Source organism: Aythya ferina (genome assembly GCF_964211825.1).
Source record: "Aythya ferina genome assembly, chromosome: 2".
NCBI classification, from domain to species: Eukaryota; Metazoa; Chordata; class Aves; order Anseriformes; family Anatidae; genus Aythya; species Aythya ferina.
Window position 1 is genome coordinate 53309555 of NC_140297.1, and position 17435 is coordinate 53326989.

General features: G+C 48.1%; 1 protein-coding gene and 2 long non-coding RNA genes across 15 annotated transcripts in view; 1 reads left to right on the forward strand and 2 right to left on the reverse strand.

The window, feature by feature from the left end:
- ATXN1 (ataxin 1) overlaps positions 1-4648 on the reverse strand; it is a 265892-nt gene extending 261244 nt beyond the window's left edge. For 9 of the 12 annotated variants that reach the window (XM_084508611.1, XM_084508607.1, XM_084508604.1 and 6 more), the window contains exon 1: positions 3572-3652. The gene's annotated coding sequence lies outside the window, so the exon portion shown is untranslated. Of the gene's footprint in view, positions 1-2502; positions 3506-3571; positions 3653-3967; positions 4001-4314 lie in introns of those variants that run through there. The other 3 variants (XM_084508613.1, XM_084508617.1, XM_084508618.1) reach the window with 3 other exon arrangements.
- On the forward strand, positions 2915-16849 carry LOC311431279. Of its 2 annotated transcripts, XR_014689326.1 has the most exons (3): positions 2915-3032; positions 15079-15797; positions 16020-16849. It is a non-coding gene; the product is annotated as an uncharacterized lncRNA (long non-coding RNA). The 2 variants fall into 2 exon arrangements; XR_014689325.1 differs by having other exon boundaries at positions 15079-16849.
- On the reverse strand, positions 5071-16390 carry LOC311431280. The gene is made up of 3 exons (XR_014689327.1): positions 16291-16390; positions 10922-12362; positions 5071-5758 (listed from the first exon to the last, which is right to left on the reverse strand). It is a non-coding gene; the product is annotated as an uncharacterized lncRNA (long non-coding RNA).
- Positions 16850-17435: the final 586 nt, after the last annotated feature.

Sequence of the window (17435 nt, forward strand, 5' to 3'; positions counted from 1 at the left end):
ACCTGGCTGCCTGGCCCGAGACTGCCCCGCCGGCCGCCGGCTCTCGAGCGAGCTGCCTCCCACACGCATTTCCTTTGAGCCCTGCGATACTTCTTCATCGCGTTTCCCCCTTCAATTAGCACACCACAACAAAAGCAACTGCACTGCCTGAGCAATGACAATGACAGTCCTGGCTGCCACACGCACCAGGACGGGCCGCCCAACTTCAGCGAGGGGGAAAATCAGGCCTTTAGTTTGCTTTACTACAATTATTTTCAAATTCTGGTGTTTAAAGCATTAGTTGCTTTTCAGGTGACTGCATTTAATGCCTATTTTCTTAATTAACGTGAAACTAGGCCACTGGATCTATTACATAAAAAAAAAAAAAAATTGTTAAATGAAATTCCAGGTCTCTCGTAAGAGTATCTTAAAATAAGACTAGCTTTTTCAGCCTTTCCAAATAAATCAAATCAGGCCAGGAGGGCAAGAGAGAAGAGCTGCACTGTTTATTTTCAAAAAAGTCTTTTAAACTGTGTATATATGGCCTTTTTGAAAATAATTACTTTCTAATGCTCTTAGTCACACAGGTAATTTGTCTTACAATAAAATATGTATGAGCAGCACGAGGCAGGCAGCGGCTCACGCTACAGGAGCCTAGCTGCGTGCGATTATTTCACTTTCTGCAGGCTCTTCTATTTCCAGCCACCCCCTCGGCACGGTGGCCCGTCGCGGAGGCGGCCGTGCCGAGGGGAGGATATTCCTTCCCAGCACCGAGGGCAAGCCAGTCAAAGGCTGCTCTTTGCTAGATGAAGCTGCCTGCCCCTGCTCTCGCCCCTCCGAGGAGAAATGCCTCCGGGCTGAGACCTGCCAGCTCGCTGCACCGGGACTGCCGGCCACCGCAGGAGCCGAGCCGCCGGCAGGCGTTCCTGCTTCGTCCTCCGAGTGCGCCGCTGCAAGCCCGGCGCTGTTAAAAATACCTGCTTCGGCGAGATGGCTCTGGGCAGCGTCACGCTCCTGCCTGGCACTACGAGCTGCGGGCGCCGGTGATTTCTCATCACCGAGACACGAAATCCTCCGGGCCAAGCTCCGTAGCAGCAGGAGTAAATGCACAGGAGATCAGTGGCTGGGAGAGAGGTGCTCGCCGCTTCGGCACGTGGCTGCAGCAGCTCCTTCGTCAGGCAAAAATCCTATTAAAGCCCACAGTGCTTTTTGCCGTAAAAAGGGAGAGAGAAAATCATGGCTGTACGCGGCAGCTCACTTTCTGGGCTCTGCTACTCTACTACATGCCTGGATTAAGTCCAATAAATGGAGTTATTCTAGATATACACCCGTGTAAGTGGCTCACAAGCCAGTCCACTGGAGTCGCTCCAGGCTTATGGCATTAGAGCAGAGCGCCAAATTTGGTGCCTTAAAAAAATTATACCTGCATTTGTGCAAGGGTGGCTCAAAAGAGCCCTAGCACCGAGGAGGAAGACAGACAGACATTCCTCGGTTAAACACATTTTTTAAGAGCAGTATGCAGCTCTAAGCTAATTAGACTGCCTATTTTTTCAAGGTATTGCAAACTTTGGGGCAGAAAGTCTCCTGTCCTACTGCTATAATATTTAGATGAAAAAAAAAAAAAAAAGGAAAAAAAAATCAGAATATTGGAAAGGAATTACTTGCTGATAAGATTGGTTTAAATACAGTATACTCCTTGGGAGTTTTAATCATGAGCAAAATGATATTTCACCTAAAATATAAAAGGGCCCTGTGCTCTCTGAGAAGCACAGGGAGACCCAGCAGCTGTGAGTGCTGCCAGAGGTAGCTGGTATCACTGATTTTAATGTCAGAGGGCAGAATGTGCTCAGCACCTGGCACGTGAGCGCCCAACTCCAAGGCTGTGGCCTAAAAACCCGGCGCCTGGCTGGGAGCTGCCACAGCCCTCCGCCCGGCTGCAGCCACCGAACGGTTAAAAGAGCCAGCCGCCGAGAAAGGGAAACTCCGAGGAAAGTTTTATGCCAGCTTTTATAAGCGAGGTGCATTCTTGCAGAGCACCACACCTTTGTTAATTCGCAAGAGGGTTCAGCTGACTTGATAAGCACGCCACACGCCGCCTGATGCGCCCGATACCACTGGGTCGGCAGGGAACAAACAGCCTTCCCCGAGAAGTTCAGCCACGGGGAAGCGATCAGATCGCCGGCATCCTTCGATTTTCCGCAAGAGCACGCCGAGGCGGCCGCGCAGGGCTGGAGGTAGCCCGGGCACACGCCACGCACGCACACCTGAATGGCCGAGGAATCCTGTCTGTTACCATGGCAGCCTGATCTAATTACACGACTGATCAGGGCTGGAGTAAGCGCGCTCGCAAGCCTGCACCGCTGACATGTAGCTGCATGACGAGACAGACAGACAGATGGACGGATGGATGGATGGATGGGTGCGGAGGAGCAGCTCCCAGCCTCTGCGGCATGCGAGCTGCCTGCAGCCACTGGGCCGCTCGTACCCACACACCAGGGGCGATGAGGCACGGTTACAACTTACTACAACCCTGCAGCATCTCCGAAACCGCTGCGCCTTCCCCGGCCATCCTCAGTTTGCCTCTCCCCCATTCATCACCCTCGCCGGGGAGCCGAGCCGCCTGCGCCAGCCGAGCAGCAAGGGATGGAGGCGAAGCCTGGATTTTCCTCTAGTGGGAGGCTTCGCTCGAAACTGAAATTAAAAGTCCTTGACTTCCCAGCCTGTAAGCAGAGCCGCTCACTACGCCTGACCACATCTGACACGTCGAAGTAACCCTTCCTGCACAAAGCGCCCAGCCCCGAGCGCTAAAGGTTAACGTGTAACCTGCCTGGCGAAACGCGAATTTCCCTGCCACACGAAACGGAGGAGGTCTCCAAGCAAAGGTCACGGACCTGCACAATTCCCCAGCCGCACAAAGAAAAGGCTGGCCAGGGCAAACGTTTCGCGGCCCCGAGCCTCCCCGGCTGGGCAGGGGAGGAAGGACCCGAATTGTGCCCGATCCCAGCCCGAGCTGAGGGATGCTGCTCGGAGGAGTCCCTATTACACGGCATACGGTAAACAAAATAAAAATAGCCCGTCGCTCTTGTTATCTGCACAGTGCATTATATAACGGGCTTCCGACTTGTTTTCTTTGCTATTATTACTCTCCAGCAATTCCTCCTCTTCAGGAGCGGGCAGATCGCTCCCGATCCCGTCATTTTTATTATTATTATCGCTATCGCTGTTACGGCAGGGGCCGGCGCCTCGCAGCGCGCTGTAATTCCCACTTTAATCTCCCGAGGAAGCACCCACACGGCACGGACGGAAAGGGAGGGGGGAAGGGGGTCATTTATTCCTCTTCTCCCGGCGAATTACCCCCCTTTTAGCCTCAAAATTAATAATAATAATAAAAACGGAAGAGAGAGGTGCCACCCCAACCCAGCGCGGCGCCGGGGACGAGCCCGAGCCCGGGACCTGCGGGCGGGGGGCGGAGGGGGGCAGCCTCCCCATGCCCCCCATGTCCCCTTATCCCATGTCCCCTGTCCCCGTGTCCCCCTGTCCCTCTGTCCCCTTGTCCCCCTGTCCCCGCCCCGCTCCCCCCGGCCGGCGGTACCGGGTGGCGTCCAGCAGCCGGCCTGGGCCCGGGGCGAAGCGGCTCGGGGCTGCCTCCGGGCACATCCCCGGCCCAGCGCCGCCTCCTCCTCCTCCTCCTCCTCCTCCTCCTCCTCCTCCTCGGCCGCCTCCTCGCTTCATTCACCCTCCGGCAGCCGCCCAGCCCCGTACTACGTACGCCGGGAGGCGGCCGCCGGCCCTGCCGGCACCCGGCCCGCCCGCCGGGCCCGCACGGCCACCCCCTGCGGGCTGTGTGTGTGTGTGTGTGTGTGTGTGCCCCTGGCACACTCGTGTACGCACACATACACACACATACAGTGTCGCCACCCCGTGTCACACACACACACACACACACAGCCCGTGTCACCACCACCACCACACACACACAAACACACACCCCGAGGCCGCCGCCGCTCGCAAAATGTCCACCCTCCCCGCGGCCACCGGCACCCCTCCGCAATCCTCCTCCTCCTCCTCCTCCTCCTGCTGCTTCCTCACCCCCCGGGCTGCCTGAGGAGGAGGAAGAGGAGGAGGAGGAAGAGGAGGACCCCCCCCCCCCCCCCGTCTCGCCACCCCTCGGCCATTTCGCGGCCCCCGCCCGGCCGCAGCGAGCTGCCCCCCCCTTCCCCCGGTGCACAGCAGACCCCCAAAATCCCCGTCCCTGTGTTTTTCCAGCCGCCTAAACAAGGGAAGGAACCCGGGGGGGGCAGGCAGAAAGCAGAGGAGGAAGAAAAAGGCACTTACTGTAAAGTGTCAGTGGAGGTGGGGCTGGCGGGGGGTCAGACAGAGGCTCGCACACAAATCTCTTCCTAGCTTCCAGGGGGCTTGGGGCTGATTTTTCTCTTTTTTTTTTTTTTTTTTTTTTTTGGGGGGGGGGTGGGGGTGTTGTTTGTTTTGCTCCTTCCCCCTGCAGTGACACGGGTCCGGGATGTCTCCGGCGCTGTAGTAGCAATGATGTCTGCGGTGCAGCGCCCGCTCCCTCTCCGCTCTCCAGTATGTAAATGTGTAAGAGCAGCCAAATATGGAGCAGTTGGCTGCCTCTGCAACAGCTCAAGGATCCGACTTCATGCAAAAGAGGGGGGGGAAGGGAGGAGGAGGAGGAGGAGGAGGAGGAGGAGGAGGAGGAGGAGGCAAGGCAACACTCTGGCAGGCGGCCAGGCGAGCCGCACAGCTTATTGCATACGCGCAGCACCGCCGGGCCCAGCCGGCCTTAACCCTTTATGGGGCCACCCCAGGGGCTGTGGGGACCCGTGGGGGGGGGATCCGGGGTTTGGGGGGCTCCTAAGGGGTGCCCACCCCCGGCTCCCCCCTGCCTGCAGCCCCCCAGGGTGAGGCCGGCCGGCTGCCCTCCGCCACCGCCGCCGTGGGCACGCTGCGTGGCGGGGACCTGGCAGCGGTTTGCAGGGTGAAGTAAATGAGCTGGGGAGACCAAAAAAAAAAAAAAAAGAAAAAAAAAAAAGAAAAGAAAAAACACAACGCTATATTGTTTAACGGGGAGGGCAGAGGCGGCTAGTGAAGCGTGCCGTCCTTCAGAAATGGCAGGGAGCGCTGGTTCGAGGGATGCGTGGAAATCGGTTGCTCGGTCGAGGCTGGTCTGCCTCTCTAGGGGAGGAAATAAAACTGTGCTGGAAGCCAGGGAATGCTCTGAAGCAGCCTCTGTGCGAGTCAGAAGAGGGTGATTTTATTTAAGATGCCATATTGCATTTCACTGTGGAGAGCTGCGACGCGTTGTAGAGCAAGAGCCCGCATCCCACTCCCGTTTTCTGAATTAGTTTTATTTATCCGGATCCTTGGCATATGCTTGAGTTGCTTTGTAGAGAGTACCTTCCACTTCATTCAGACCAAAGAGGCTCTGACTCATACCGTCACTGAACTACAAGACAGGCAGGGCTGCACCACGCATGTTTGGGTACTACCTCCCTCTGGATTCCTCAGCGCGCATTTCATCAGAATCCCCTCACGTCTCTCTCAGCTGTACGCAGACCCCTGCGAGCCTCTCCCAAACGCTCCCCCGGCAGGGAAACTTACATTTCACTGATGCTCCCCCGCCAGCTCCTTACCCTCTTGCTTCTCTCACATGCATCTCTGCCGTGCCATAAGCTGCAGCAACCAGCGGGCAAGTAATGAGCGCGGATGCAAAGTGTTGAGCAGAGAAAATACCGCCCACCTTCTGGTTTGGTCTTTGAGTCTTAGAAGAAATGACAAAACACCAAATTACCGAGACAGGTACATCTTGAGGAAATAAGTTATGGACAAAATGAATGGGAGGAACACAGACAAAGGACAACGGGCAGCTCTGCTTGCATGCAACCTGACAAGCGGTCTGCAAGGAAGCATTCGCTCTGCTTTTGCATCAGAAAGGGAGGTACAGCGCTGAGAAACCCACTCCCCACCCCAAAGGCACCACAAACAAACATACCAAAGGCCCTGAGGTACACAGCTGGGTGTTGTGGGGTCACCATCCCCAGCTCACAGGCCTCAGAAAGGCTCCAGGAGCGCCGTCAGCACGCTCCATGCCGCGTGGCCACCGCTGCAGCTTGGGCCCGTTCGCCCCCACCACCACAGCGAGCTCCAAGCCACCAGATCTCCAGTGCAGATACATCTCTCATGTGTCCATAGATATTAGCATTTTAGCATTGTATCTAGCATTAGCATCTAGATGCAAAGCACCCTAGTGCTCTGCCAGCGTGCAGACGAGCAGAGTAGTCCCTTCTCCAAAGGGCTGTGCTAGCTCTCCGTAATTGCCAGAGAATTTAATAACAACACTGAAAGCTGCAGAGCTCTTGATTTAGTGTTGATTCTGTAATATAGACTGGCTTTATGAAGCTTATGGATCTTTTACCAGTGCAACTTCTGCGTCTTTAGTTCAGGTTCCCTATGAAACCCAACATCGTGTGCCACCTTAGGAATGGTCTGGGGACAGAAGCAGCAGCAGGCCAGGATGTCTGGGCAAACGTGCCACTCAGCACTACGAGACAGCACATCCACAGCAGCGTAGCAGACAGCAAATGATCTTCACCCAGCTAATGCAAGGTTCATTGATTTAATAAAAGGAACCACGGGAGAGAGGCAGAGGCTGGAGATTACTGAAAATCAAGAGAAGGCCCTGGAGAAGCTGCAACCCCATCCTCGGGGTTCAATTCTGCGTGCGCGGCATTCTCCCGACTGCCACCTTTTTTATTCCAGTTGTACTCCTGTTACCTCAGGAGAAAGGAATCTTTCCTTCTCAAACCTTCACCTTGCCAAGAGGTGTGGCACGCGCGGAGAAAGAGAAGCCACATTCATGCTGAAGCAAGCTTTGGGCAACTTTCCCTTCTCCAGCAGACTCATGTAAGAGGCTTGTGTATTCCTCCGTCCTGTGGCTACGGTGTAAGCCACAGGACCCACATTTTTTGCCGTGCTCCAGGCTTTCGAATCTCTGCCCATATTTCTGCCTCAGAGTTGAAAAGAGACCCCTAAAATGTAAGTCAATGGTAAATTGAAGGAATATTCATTTTCCTGAGCTAGCATGGCTTTGGGAAGTGCCATAACTGCAGCCAGCCACATCAGGTTCGTGAGCCATTGCTCACCTCCCATTCAACCTGATGGATGTTGGTTGCATAAGATGATAGAGACAAGGGGAGTGCGCCTCCACTGACATTTCCCGACACCCAGGTTGTGCTACCACGTCTCAAGGTGTCATTGTGCCTCTGCAGTTCCCTACTGAGGGCCAACACTGGGGCTCAAAATAGTCCCTCCATGGTGAAAACCACAAAATATGGAAGCTCTGGTGAAGGCAGAGGTGAGAAACAGCACCTGAATGTGATCTTTGCTGAACAGCCAGCACAAAGGCCCTTATTGTCCATTAAGGCAGTGCAGCCTATTGACCCACAAGTACAGAACTAAGACAGAAGAAAAAGGCATCTGTGGCAGAAAAGAGGCGTGATTACAGACCAGGGCAGTCCAGACAACGTGAGTGGGGAGGGGCAGGACAGAGAGGGGCTCCAACACCTCGGTGGTGAGTGGGCCACAAGGCCTCCCACCACTCGAGATGTTTTATCTCCTGCCAGTGACCTGCTGAGACTGGTATGACTCCCAGCTGAATACCTTCCTGACCAAAAGGTAGTTATCAATTTGACATGCAAGATGCACACTGTCTATCAGAAACCATCTTTTGATATACCAGTTGTAGTGTCATCTACATGCATGTATTAGGCAGTTAACAGCATCTGTGAAAAATGGGAAAATAAGAGGCATAAGGATGTGGATTTTTTTTAAACATTCACATTCAGGGAAATCCAGTGATTGATGACGTATTGTGTGTGAAAAGTAATTTTACAATTATCGATTATTACAGTCTAAGTCTTCAATTTGTCATAAAATGACATTGTTGGTCTCATTACAGCCTCTAGTGGACAGTAGTAATCCACTTCACAGACCTGTCATACCGTTTGCTCAGATGACAAGCATTATCAAGGTGGAGGTTTCTCTGAAAGAGCACAAACATGCCATCATTCCCATCCCATGGAAAAAAGGATTTTTCAATGCAGTCAAAGGTTTGCTGGCATTGCTCTTAAGGTGCCCGTCTTTGTGCTTCAGGTACTAATACTGGCTTGTAAATAAACAGAGAACTACTGCTATTCATTTCACTTTCAGACAGCTTTCATAAAAACTAAATTCATCTCAAATATTTTTATAACAGAAAATATTGGTTGCCATGTTTTTGGCTTAAGTAAGATGTTTTTATTCCAACTCAGAATCTGCCGACTGTCCAATCCACCTCCTATCTATTTATAGCCTGCTAGCATTCAGATAATTTTTGCTAATGCAGTTATTTTCATTATTACTTCAGACATAGGCAGTTGATTTAAGGTATTTTAACAGCTTTAGCAAATGAGAAACTATAATTTGGATTACAGCTGGCTAATTAAGGTACGCTTTCCTCCGAGAAGCTAAACATGTACACGATCCGAACAATAACATATTTAGAATGTATTCTTTAACTTGAAGTGCCACTTGTGTGAACATAATAAGATATGACTAACATCTTTATTTTTTGTGAATTCGCTGAGAAATTAGTGTATACCCTGTCAGAACAGGGATGCTGATGAAGTTCTGCAGAATTCTTAACCGTGATTGTTTTCAGATGGAAGGAAATTAGACTGGTAGGCACGGAGAACCAATGCTGTCTCTTTAAAAGCCACAAATATCTCATGCAAATTAACATTTAGTGAAATGAGAGCAAAGCATTCATGAGGACTAAGCAAGTATGTAGTACTACACTGCGACTCAGACAACTCTACAGTCTAATATGCTGAGGTCCTTTGCAAGTGAATTCAAAGGAAAGGCTGCTGTTTACTTATTTTACCACACTGTGCCTAGGAATGGGTTGTAGGGGCACTGCACAAACCATTGTTTGCCATTCCTTATCATATAGTAATGTGATATTTATGTAAAAAGCGTGTACCTCATCATTGTCTTGTTTTTTGAAAAGAAGCACTTGAGTTGCTCTTTAAATAACAATGGCTTCAATAGCTTTAAAATAACAATAGCTCCTTAGATGCAGATCTAAAATAAGTTTGGTGGTGTTTTTTTTTTTTTTTCATTTGTTTGTTTTAAACAAGGAAAGCAATTCACTAAGGGATTAAAAAAAAAAGACTCCTATAAAGTCTTAAAATCAGGACTGACGTAGTCTTTTGAATATGTTGTCCGTCAGGCCATTGACTTGGAAGGAAAAGCAGCTAACCTACCAGTGGCAGCCCTGGGACTGACCACAGCCACACCTAGCCCCAGAAGTTGTTCCAGCCACGACCAGTGGAACATAAAAGTGCTAAGCCCTTCTCTAGAGGTGCTTAGTTGGTCTAGGCACCTCTCAAGTAATAACTGGTGTGAGTTGTTAGATGCTTTGTGGTGTCAAGATGTCTGGGGCCTCCATCCATGTCCTGGCCTCCACATAACTCCGCTGGAACCGCACCTACCCCTACAGGTGGCATGCGCAGAAGGGCCAACGGGGAATGGAAACTCAGCAGCCGTCTTATTCCTAGAAGTGATCGCTTCATATCGGGGTCAAAGTACACCAGCAGAGAACACAGGGGAGGCTCCATCGTGTGGAAAATTCTTGGCTTCCAGGGCTGTCAAGGCAGCGCTGTTAACGAGGATTAACATTCAACCAAAATGATGGTGAAGAACTAACGAGAATTCACCCGCCGCTCTCTGGGAGAGGGCTCTTGGCTTCTGGCAAGGAGCAGCCAGAGTCTACACGGGTTTTCCCTTTAAACCATACCTGACACAGGGACTTATCTGGGAGTTCACTTGCCCTTTTTTTTTGGTCTGTTACAGGCGTTATGGCCTAGACAGATTAGATTAGCATCCATCATGTTAACACTGGATTGGGAAGTAACTCTTGGACTTTCTTAAGTGTCTTAACCTTCAGAAAGGCAGTGTGGTTTCTAAGGCCTGTTCACAGTCTTGCTGATCAATGCTATACGTATACTGATAAGCGCAATGAGTTTTCATGGGAGGAGAAGAAGGGGCTAGAATGAACTACCTGTTTGAACAGACCTAAGAATTGAAAACATGGGTTTTTGACACTTCAGTACTTCAATGGCCCCAACAGAGCTGTTCCAGTCTATTGAACAAATCCTTCCAACCTCATGGATCATTGACCTAACAGACCTTCAGAGCCAATAAGCTCAGTCCTGCTGCCAAGCCTGCACATTTTGTCCACGCGCTAAAAATCTTTACAACGTCTTTTATTGAGAAAAGGTGCAGCATATGAATAACAGCTATTCTCTGCCCTCACTGCCTCTACCTCTTCACAAAATATAACACACAAGGGCCTTGGCCTCAAAGCCCTCATGAAAATTTGGAGCTGAAGTTTACCAAATTCAGCCAATATTGGCACATCTGGGCTCCCACCTTGGTTTCAAAACAGGAATAAGTGTAAGTTGCTGTACATCCAAGAATAGAGTTATTTTGTACCTATCTTTCCATTGCATTGTCAAAAGGAGAACTAATAACTAATACAGTAGCAACCAGAAGTAGAGTGATAGTCCCAAGATATTAGTACCTTGTACACAGCAAAGGATGTTATTTCTTCATATGTTTGTTTTGAAAAGGCACTGTATGCCACAAATCTGTGGCCACTTGGAACACATAAATGGAGACTTTGAATGGTGTATAAACATCAAAGATTTAAGTGGGATAAATTGGGCATGAACTAATTGCTATGCCCCCTTAGATTTGATCTATAGTCATGGTCAACAGGAAAATCTTCAGGCAGAGGACTGTAGACATGACAGGACAGAGAATTTTCTGGAGAGTAGGAAGTCTTCAGCTTGCAAGCCTTTGACAAACAACATAGTAAACTTACCTTTCATCCAACTACAAGGAGTATTTTGCCTGTTTCTTCTGCAGGGTCATGGAGATGTGGTGTCCTAAGAAGCCTGAAACTTCATAATTTAAAAAAAAAAAAAAAAAAAAAAAATGTCCTGGAAAGGCTGAGGTAGGATATCACATTAAATCAGATTTATTTCAGTTTATGTAGACTGGTTCAAAACTAGACCGGCATTGCTTTGACGTCTTAAAGTCTGAGGGCAGCATCTTGCCCTCAGAAATCTTCCAGATCCTCCTGTTCTTTCTTTACCCTTCAGCACATGCCTTTCTACTAATGTCAGTAATTGTTTCCACCTTGGATGAAATGTCTTATGATGTCTCTCTTTCTCCCTGCCTACTTTTTTCCACAGGAGAGTTTCCACCTGCCTTCCTACCTTGCATCTGCTCTCATATTGTCCTCATATGACATCATTTATTTATTTACACTTAAGGTAGTGAAAGATACCACTGCAAAGCTCTAGAGGTCCTGGCACTCAGCAATTGAAAGAAAAACACAGCAGTGTGAAAGCAGTTTTCTCAAAAGGAACTGAGTGGGGCATCCCGGTACAGGAAGAAACACCTGCCTGCTGAAAGCACATCTTCAGCCTTACCTCAAAGTGTGTGTCTTTTGCCATGGGGCTTCTCACAAAATCAAAAAATTCAAGCCCTTGTGAAGTGTACCTACTATCACAGGGACAGACTTGCTCTTACAAGGATTGTTCTGCCATGGGGTCAAGAACAGCTGCGAGAATGGTGTGGACACCTGAGGGCAGGACCATCTCATCACAAGCTATTCACACACAAGAGATGCTAGTTCTGAAATGGTTCCTCACTATAGATTTATCACAGCTCATATTCTAATTTTCTTGGCACAGAAGGACCTAAGAATGGCTATACAGAGGCCATAAGACAACAGTGGTCATAAGGAGATACCTCAGGAGGCATAGGCAGCCATGTACTACTTCTTCCACATACTCTCTGGACTCTTGCTATTTTCAACTCAAGGGACATCTTGAGTAGGATGTGATTTCTTTCCTGCTTAGTAGCCCTTGGTGGATTTCTCTCTCAAGACTTGTGCAGTCTTCCCCTGAGCACGTGTAAACTTCACACATCCACTGCCTCTTGTGTCACATTGCCCAGGTCGAGTCCCTGGTGCAAGATTTGTCTCTTTCTATCTGCTTCATCCAGTGTTCCTGGTTCTTGCACTGATTCAGTGGCCAGTCTCTACCCACACACTCCACGTTACCCAGAACTTCGCAGACATCTCTCATATTCCCCCTAAACTGTCCTTCCAAGAAGGAAAAGGTCTAGCCTATGCCTCTGTAACATGAAGTGCTCTGTTAAAGACTTCACTGCTTATGCTGCAAATCTAACCTGGTTTTGACTCCTGTTGTCTTGGTCTTAGTCCTGTCACATGCTCACCGACTCCATTCTTCTGCCTGTAGAAAAGGAATAGTAAAAATGAACCTTTTATCTTGCAAAACAGTGATGACACAGTAGAGTACAAGTATTATTACTACTAAAGCAATATAGAACACTCCCTTTTCCCAAGGCTTAGCCAAGGACTCAGAAAAGCAACAATTCCACATATCAAGGACAAAACAAAACAGTATTCATGTAAACAAAAATAAAACCATGATACTATTTACATTTTTTTCATACTTATGTAGCAGCACAAGCTAAAACCCTTTTCTTTTCATAAACTACCCCTGTCAACCAACCTACACTGGTATTAAAATCTGAAGTGACGGGACATCTTCCACCAACCCCAGGAGATTATTTCACACACTGATACGCAGATCAGGTCTGAAAAATCTGAAATGCTACAAAAGTTGGATTACGTGGTGGTTTTCCTGCCATTTAATCTCTCTCCCTTTTCTTTCCATGATAAATCCCATCTGTAAGGACAGGAACATCACGTCATTTCTCTCCCTTGTTCGGGCCATCGTCAGCTAGGTGTGTAAACGTGGTGTCTGCTTTAAGGCGTACAAGTTGTCCCATTGCCTCAGTGGTTCTGAATCACACATATAAAGTTAGCTACGTGCTTGAGGGTATGCCTTTGTGAGCAACTTAAGGTGAGGCAATCAAGGGTGTGGATTTACAGGACACCAGCTACTCTGCAGTAATTGCAGGGATAAACACCCTTTGCCTGCCAGTAAAAGCAGTGTAGGTTAGGCCAGAGACAGACCCAGCCGAGGTCCCCTCTGCCGCCCCACAGGCACTTTGGCTGCTGTTCCCTAGCACTGCTCCTTCTGTCAGTCACTCCCCAGCAGTAAGACCATGCCCAGAAGTAACCAAGATAGCTGCATACGGACAGGAACTGCCACTGCCCTCACCTCCAGAGTGACCCACCAGCAGGTACACTTTGTTTAATACATGTACACCGCTATGATCTTGCAGACTGAAGCCCTATTTGCTAGGCTGTGCCTCCCTTGCTGTATTATGGCTCCAGCCCTTTTCTATGTCTATGTAGCCTGGGATAGTCATTGCAGAGCTTTCATCATTTATCACGCCCAGGTCCTCTAATTTTTGAACCCCTCTGATTCCCTCTGCTGGTTAAAAAGGTAAGGGGGGGTGCATGGGGTGCGGAGGGAGGGTGGGAAACAGCAAGCAATTCCTCTGATAATTCACACATCCATATCTATGTGTGCCCAACGTGGCAGGAGGGGCAGCGGGGACAGAGCTCACCGCTGCTGTACACCCCAAGGATGCTTCATAGAGCCTGTAGGTGTTTTCACAAAACATATATTCCTCACAGGGTCCTGGGCAGAGCTTATCAGCTGTACAGAAATTCCTGCGCAGTTTACAATCTGGGCAAGCGTCCCAGCCCCAGTGTTGTCTCTCACTAGAGTCTCTTCAGAGTATCAGAGGTTCCCAGGAATGCTCCCAGAAGCTTTTAGCTCAGCCTGAGTCACTGCCAAGTTGATCGGTTCCTTGGAGCTGCCTGTAGTGATCGTCCTGAAAACTGCAGGGGGAGAGCTTGCAGGCTCTGTGAGAGTCCCTAAAAAGCTCAACTTGTACAGGAGTCACGGCCTGGCCTCCAGAAACTGTTATCTGAACCGAGACGTATTTATCACAACCTTTCGCACATTTAAGGTCTCTCCAGTGTGATCACAAAATCTGCACGATTTCTGTGGCTTGAAATGGAAGCCTTTTCATGGAAGTTACTCCTTCTGTGATTTCCTACGATCATTGTTTATATTAGAATAATCCCTCAGATCTATAAATGAGGATCAACGCCCCTTTCCTGTTTTAACTAGATGCTCCAATCTGTTACATGAGGCCAAGCTTCCTCCCCAGGCAGCTGACAATACAGGCACACAGGTTATGCTGCCTGCAGTGAATGACACAGCCAAACACTCCATTACTTGGCAGACCTCTGGGAACAGCTCTGTCCCGAGAAAAGACTGGACTTTTTAGAACAGCTGATTTTTCAGAAATGGCATATGATCAGCGGGGCAAAAAGGCAGATTTCTCCAGTGGTGAAAGAGCAATGCTACTTTAACATATAAAGTTATGATTTCCTGAAAACAAAAGAAGAAACCCCACGAACAGCAACAAATCCACTTCTGAAGAACCTGATATTCCTTACTTGCTGTGCTTTCTTAGGATTCACCTATCTTCTAGCACGTTAGCAATTTTAATGCTTTTTTACCAGACAAAATGTTCATCGGGTTTCTTAAGTTCCTTCCTCTGAATCTATTCTTGTATCTGTACTTTCCTTGAATAGCACGTTGAATTCATGCAGGTTACAGTCAACAGTTCCTATATTCCTTAGAGCTCAAAACTTCACCGAACAGAAAGGTAAGCTGGCAGCACTTACCAGCTTGAAATCCTCACTATCTGGACAATAGACCAGAAAAAATAATATTTTTTTTTTTCTTTATTTCAGTACCTAAAACCCTGGCTGTATAATTAAAGTCTAGACTGTTAAAACTTATTGAAAATACATTTACCATGGAAACGTGTCAGCTACCAGTTATTCCACTTCACACTCTGCGAACTGTGCGGTGTTGCTATTTTGTTTTGTTTTGATTTTTGTTCCTTTTCAACTAACCCCAAAGAATTTCACTCTCACCCATCGTGGTTATCAAGCTGTAATTTGCCAGCTGTGCAACTGTTGGTGATGTGCAACACTCTCTTCTGCTCTTCCAGGCTCCTTATCTGCGGTACACACGGATCGATAGCCCTTCTGTGCTGATATTCCTCTTCGGAGCATGAGCTCACCCTCGTCAGGAGTGCCCACATAGCCTCCATCACTGGGTGACAGCACTCCCGATCTGTTCCCCAAACTCCTCTACACAGACACTTGGTATGTAAATACTCCCCTTAATCTTCATCTTTTGTCTCAAGGATAAAAACAAAACCAAACAATAACAAAACCTCCCCTGTTTTGCATGCAGGGAGCGCATGCCATTAATATTAATTAATTTATTTATTTAAAGCCGGTAAAAGAATTTGCTCTTAGGCTGGGAATGTGACTGCCAAGTTTCCTGCCTGCAATTTGTTACGGCTCAGTAGTAAACTCCTCCTGAAAATAGGAATCTGAAATGGAAATACTGACGGGCCTTTTAACCGCGCCGTAACAAGCAGGGCGCTTTACCCCGCAGTGACAAAGTGGCAGCTATCGTAGGGCGCACGGAAAACAAACAGGGCCTCTCTGCATCGCGCTCCTGCCTGCAACCGGGCAGATGCAGGAAGCGAAAAGGGGCCGAAAGACAAAAGCCCAGAAGGTCAAGCACACCACGCCCGAGCCCGAGCCCTTCTGCTGCGCCGCCGAGCACCGGGATCCTGCAGAACTTGCACTTGAATAACTTGCCTTTGATCAGCTTGCCATGAAAAAAGAGGTGTAGCCTGCTACCTCGCTAATGGGGGTAAGGAATGAGACTTTCCCATAAGGCTTAAGCTGCAAATTAATGTACCCAGGCTTGCCCTGTTAGGCAGAACAAAGCTCCCAAAAGTGTCTGTTGCAAATGCTCCTTATCTGCTTAGCCGTGTACGTTCCTTGTAGTTCTCCAGATGTAAAACACACGGATGCTGAAGCTGGTTTGCGTGCCATCTTTTGAGTGTGGGTTGAAAAATGTTATTTTTCACAGTTGCTGAACACTTGGAGTCCCAATAAAAGTCAGCCGAGTGCCTCCGGATTTACACCTGTGGAAGTGACAGCACCTTTGCATCTCCGTGGAAATAAAACATTGCTGTTATTTTTCACAAGGTATTTGGCAGCAAGGAAAATTACTGAATTGTACGCATGCAACAGAATCGCTGGGACCCGAGCCTCACACTTCTGCTTTGTAGGACACATGCTTAAATGCCATATATTGAACTGCCACATCATGTCTATTTTTACTAATTGAGTTTACTTACTTGTGTTTGGGCACCGTACCAGCTACTCAGCAAGTCCAGGAGATTAATGTAAAAGCCTCTCTCCATTTAGAAAGTAAAGGCACTCTAGATTTACAGCTGCTTATTTTGAGGGTGGCTGACTGCTGATCCCGATGTCTTTGAGTAACAGATGGTTTTCTGAGCTGCACTGATAATGAAAATGATATAATTTGCCACTTAACATTAAAATACAGCACTAGAGGCAGAACAGAAGAAAAAGCAATGTATTCACCTTCTACAAATGGCGTACCTGAGAAGAAGGGGGGAAAAAAAAAGCCCAGGGAAACGTGAAGGCTATCAATAGTCTTGGATATTCACATGAGGAAAAACTTGCATAAAATAACCTGGCCTGATCTGGACTGTGAAAGCATTGGCCCCTGTGATGTTAGAATTTATAGCTTTAATCTTCTTAAGAGCCGCATGGCTCTTCTCACATGCGGGGAAAACAGATTTGATGTTTCTGAGATTAAAACTACTGAGCTGAACTTTGCTTGTTATTGGCTAAAAGCGTTTGGAAACCTAATAAAGCATTCCATTAAAATCTTGGCATTTTAGTAATACAAAAGATAGGCTCCTCAAAATGTGAGTCTAGGTCAAAAGGATACTTTTTGGGGGTGGGAGATTCCAGAATTTGGATTTTAACAAAGTTTGCAATGACTTAAAAATAGATCAAGGGAAATGGAGGGTAGAATGGAACAATAAATGCTTGATGTAACTAGCAATGTGAAATGCTTTGTTATTTAAACTTTACGATATTTAAAGACTTTTTTTTTTCATGTTCTTGTACTTTTGTGAGGCCATGAATAGCTGGAAAAAGTACAACACACATCGCTGACTAGCTGTGTGGTCTTTAACAGGTAACACAAGGCCTGCTTTTTTCCAAATGATGAGGATCCACAACCACAGCTGTGATAAATGTGAGCTTGTGAGCTGCTAGTATTCTGGGCTGTAGATGATCAGCTTTACTCTGGGAGGAAGAAAAAAAAAAAAAAAAGCTCTGTCAAGGCTTGCTAGGCTACAATTTTAGCTGCATAGGAAGCCCACGCAGAACACAGTTAACCACCTATATGTCAGCGCATGATTTGGTTTGATCTATGAGGATGCAAGCAACGTTTCTGCAGAAAGAA